The sequence below is a fragment of the Argiope bruennichi genome, chromosome 6 (genome assembly GCF_947563725.1).
Source record: "Argiope bruennichi chromosome 6, qqArgBrue1.1, whole genome shotgun sequence".
NCBI classification, from domain to species: Eukaryota; Metazoa; Arthropoda; class Arachnida; order Araneae; family Araneidae; genus Argiope; species Argiope bruennichi.
This window is the reverse complement of record NC_079156.1, coordinates 71,169,934-71,175,364: the sequence shown is the minus strand read 5'-3', so window position 1 is coordinate 71,175,364 and position 5,431 is coordinate 71,169,934.

The window sequence follows — 5,431 nt, the reverse complement described above, 5'->3', positions numbered from 1 at the left end:
AAATTCAAGCGTGAGGTTTTGACGAATCACCACGTTTCAGACTTACCTGAGTTCAATAAACACATTTTTGGAAAATGTCAGTCTGTCTGTCTGTGACGACGATAACTCTAAAACGTTTTGAGCTAGACGATTTGAATTTGGCATACGATCTTCACACCAAATTTTGAGCTGAATCCCAAGACGGGTTGACGGTCTTTCAATCTGTACTTTCAGAAATAAATAAACCCGATAATTCAAAAACGCAATGAGTTAGGTATATCAAATTTGGTATAGGATTTTGTGACTATAAATGCTGTTTTGTATCAAATTTTTGCTTTAATCCATTGAAAAACTCGTCTAAAGAGCAAATTCTATTCTTTGGATAATATTAACGCATACATTAATCGCCAAATAACTCGCCAAGGATGTAACGATAGATTCAGTAAAAATGCCAATTTCAAGCCAAAGGTAAATATTTCATAACTATTGTACGTCAATCCCATGTTGGATGTTCGGTGAGACAACCCTTGCATTAGATTAGTTTTAGTTCTATTAACGTTCCGTTTTAAGCAACACCAGGGATATTTTGGGACTGACCTCGCAATTTTGAACCGCGGTCAGATGACGAGGACGGCACCTGAGCTGGCGTCCCCCTCTCCACACCACGTCACACCAACGGGAAGTCGTTTGGCCCTGACGGATTTAACGTGTAACAGACCCGCTTACACGACAGTTCTTCGGTGGAATCGGGTCTCGAGCCTGAAACCCTCCGGCTCACGAGCCGAGACCTACCATCAGACCACCGAGGTCCACTTTCGTACGAGAATATGCAAAGAACTTTAGGGACACCAATCTCATCGGTTATATAATGAAATTTAAAAAAACAAGTTGAAATTAATAAAACTGATTACAGGAGTCACCCGGAAATTTTCTCACATATTTTCGAATAAAGTTTTTATTTATCTTCTCCGCATAAAATCTTAGACCTTGCCTTGGGCAAGGCTGTAGACGGCGCAAGTACTCAGAATTTATGTTCAGCATCACATACAAGAATGCTTTATGCTTAATTGTATAGTTAAGAAAACCGAATAAGCATATTGGATGCTTTATTTTTATCCGATTGAAAGTTTCACACAGAATTGCAATTTTAGGAAATAAAAAAAATGCCATACCAAATTTTATTCAGTTAAGTCAATGCATGTTTGAGCTATCGTGTTTATATATATGCATATGAAAGTACAGACATCCTTCGATATATTTGATATGAAATTTGAGAAGGGGCTTCATTTTAGATATTTCAAATTCTTGCTAAATTTCGTTCACCTATGTTCTTTGCATTTTTTTGTTACCGCGTTTACATGTGTAAGAAAGAGCAGAGCAATAAAGGTCAATCACTCCAAGAATTTGATTCAAAATTTGATATCGGTTTATATTTTTAATGCTAAATCTAAATACCTAATTTTATTCATAGATCTTTAAAAATATTTTTAATTATCATATTCATTTGTACTTGTACCCCTGGACAGACAGATTTATTGTGGAATGGATTTCATTTAAAATTTGAAAAAATTTGCAAATTTGGTGTAATGACCACGAAAACAATTTCATCCAACTGAATCAAAGAAATTTTGAGTTATCGTATTCGTTTGATGATTAATATCATTCCAAAAATGTATTTTTGGATTCAAGGAGTTTTAAAATGTAGAGATGCGTCAAAATCCTGAATTCTAATTTCTTGACGATTACAATACTTTAAATAACTCATATACGAGAAAATAAAAAGAGATTCATATGAATATATTCTCCCTTCATAAATATGCTATTCTTACGTTGATATCATTATAAACTTTATCCATATCGCTTCATAAAACCATGGCAAACTTCTAGCTGCTAAGAGAATTTTACAGTTGACAGCTGATGTCAAGTCTCGTGATGTTGCAGTTATATGAGAAATGTAACTGTACAAGTCATATGACATTTAACTTTACGTTCCCTGTACTTTTCTGTGATGTCACATCTTTTTATAGACACTAAGATGCGTAGTGAATTTTAAAGATTTATTGATGTGACTCATTTGGCAGGTATCATGGCAGCATGAATTGACATTTTGAACAATATAAAAAAATAAAAAAATTTTATTGCGGAATTTATTATCAAAATGCCAATTTTATTAAACTTTTGCCTTTTAATACCAATCAAAATCATTTGGAAATGGAAAAAAGATGATCTTGCAAAATTATAATTTAGAAAAATTATATGAAATGTAATGTCAGTTCTATGAAGAAACAAGACCGATGAGAAGACAGAAAGTGAATAGAAAATATGAAACATAAAACGATTTCTTAACAAACACAAAAAAAATCCCCACGATTTTTTAAAAAGAAATTCGATCCTCTAATCCAAAACAACATAACGCGATGATATTTTAGACTTGGTTCAGTTGTTTTGTCTTTGTCTGCCTCCATTGCTTCATTCTGTGCTTAAAGATTTTTAAGAAGAACCTGATGAATTCACAAAAAAAATTGCATCCATTTTAGTCTGATATCCTAATAAAAGCAAAAGTGAGATTTCCTATACATTTATACGAAATAAGTGACCAAAGAAATCTTTTTCTTTAAATCATGCGTTTAATATTAACAAAAGATCACAATTGAAAATTTGATGATGTAATAAAATTAGTTACAATTTAATTTCAATAATGAAGAGCATAGTTACAAATTATGTTAAATTGAAATTAATTTTTTAAATTTATTAAAACTGAAGGAAAAGAATGCTATGAAAATAAAAGCAGTAAAACTGAAAAGTGGTTATTTATTTATTTATTTCACAATGGGAGTTTCCCTGACTCTATTTAATTTTGTGTTAAAAATGTTTTATGCATAAAAAACGCATAATGCATAAAAAAAGGTAGCATTTACCAACAGGAGATGCCACACTGACCCTCTATCCAAAATCCATTATTTATGGACTAAACAAGACTAGATATACTACAGCAATTCAGATGATAATCACATTTTTACTAGAGTTTTTATTATATTCTTGCAAATATTTACCTTATGAAAAGATTAGAGAAAAATTATCATATTTTAATTCTGCGATTCATATTATTCTAATGTCTAATTATAATCTACAAAGTTTGCTATTTCGTTTTTATTAGAAGTTTTAAAAGGTAACTGCCCTGCAATTGTTAAAAACTGATTATATAGGGTGTTCATTAATTATTGTCGGGGTTTCCGTACCTCATAACTTTCGAATAAAAAATATTACGCAAAAACCGATTACATATTCGTAAATTACAACTCAAAGAATTTTATTAATGATATTAAAATGTAAAGCTTGCACAATTTGCACTTTGTAGGCATTCAGTTGAAGGCGGTTATGGAGAACGTTCCATATCGTCGTATGTGCTCGGTCTTCCCGCTCCCTTTCGGTGTAGAACGCTACCAGTTTCCTGAAATTGTGTTAACCAGCGTCTGATGGAATTATCCGAAGGAGGATCTTTCTTGTACGTGGTCCTGAAGCGACGTTGAGTAGTTATGACTGATTTAGTTTCGAAAAACCACAATACACACATTGCTTTTTCTTGCACGGTCGCCATTTTTATTTATGACGTCATAATTACCCAGACTGCAAATGCGCTAAGATCGCATTGTTGCCACGTAAAATTCTTTGAGTTGTAATTTACGAATACGTAATTGGTTTTTGTGTAATATTTTTTATTTGAAAGTTATGAGGTACGGAAACCCCGACAATAATTAATGAACACCCTATATATTTAAAATTGCAGACCAAAAAAAACTATTAAATATTTTCCTATACGTAACTATAAAGTTTTCATTTTATTCTAAACTATAAAGCCCTATTTCTAATATTTATAGATTACTTACTAAATTACTTCTACTTCTATTCCTACCAAGCTTTTAGAAATAATTTAGAACAGAAAAAAAAACTAATAAGCAGTATTTTATGAAAGTGGTACAGAATGAACTCAACTGTTCACTTGGATAGATTAAAAATATCTGTAACTATGGCAACCACGATCAGATCATCATTTTTAAAATAATGAATGAATAAAGAGGATAACGCCCTTTTGATTATACACTTTAATCAAATCTCTCTTTGAAAATGTTCTTGTTTTTTTAATTCGCCAACTTCCTGTCTCTTTTCAAACAGATACTTCATTAGGTAATAGTATTTAATAAAGTGAGTAAGATATATTATGGGAAAAAGAATACAAAACCAATAGCTGTCTTTGATTTTGACATATATTTGAATGAACGCATATTTAAATTGCTTAGATTTTAACAAATGTATAACTGCGATATGAAAATGATCCTGCGTTGATTGAGATAATGAATAAAAATTAGTGATGGAATTCTAAGTATACAAAAGTAAAAGAAAATGGATGATGAAAAACTGAATCAGAATAAGCTACAGAAAACTAGTTTGATTTAACGATTTCGAATGAATGATTGATTCAGATGAAAAATTCACAAACCGATATTATTTTGAATCAGAGTTTTAAAAAAACTGTTCAAAAGTCTCAAATAGCAAAAAATAAAGAATAAATTGTAAATTAGACCAAACGATTAATGTAATGGAATACTGGTAAAAATTGTTATTAGTATCACCAAATGACAAATCTCTGCCTTTGTTTTTCCCATTTTTTTAAGCAGTTAAATAAGATATTTCCAGTAGCTGCCTGCATCCGTTTAAAACTTTGAATAATATTCCTGAAGCTGATGTGAAAAAGCAAAGACGATTTGTATGAAAGAATTAAAATATATCCAGGATTTTATAGCTCATATAATTTTTGTAATTAATTGTTTATTTTTGTCTTTAATTATGTTTCGTCTTTAAAATATTTTTTAAATTTAATTCATGCTCAGTTGTAGCGGATTTTTTTAATTTCCCAATAAGGTTCTTGATAGTAAAAATTCCATTCAATCAACATCATTTTTTATTTTTTTTATTAAAACAACAATCATTTTTATTTTTTTATTAAAACGGCAATCATTTTTAATTTTTTATAATAACTTAGGTCATTCAGAGAATTTCAATGATTGGAGATAAATAAATAATAAATTTGTCTGTGTAATAAACCAAAATAAAATTGGACTTGAAATTATTCTTCGCAAAAAGAAAAAATAGAAGGTAAATATGCTACGCAGCTGCATTTTTAAAAATATATTAGTTTTTTTCAAATAACTTTTCGTGCATGTTTCAAAACGTGACGTCAATCAAGAACCAGTGCTTTCTTTTTGCATGTACTTCTTATGAAATGGCAGTTTTGAGAAAGAATCGAAACAGTTGCAAATGTCACTGTAAAGAAAATTTATGTGTAACAAATATTCATTGCGTCTACATTTAAAAAAGAAATTTCGCAAAAGAGCTTTCTTTTGAATAAATTGAATAAAATATGTATTTTTGTTCTTCATATGTAACTTGGGAC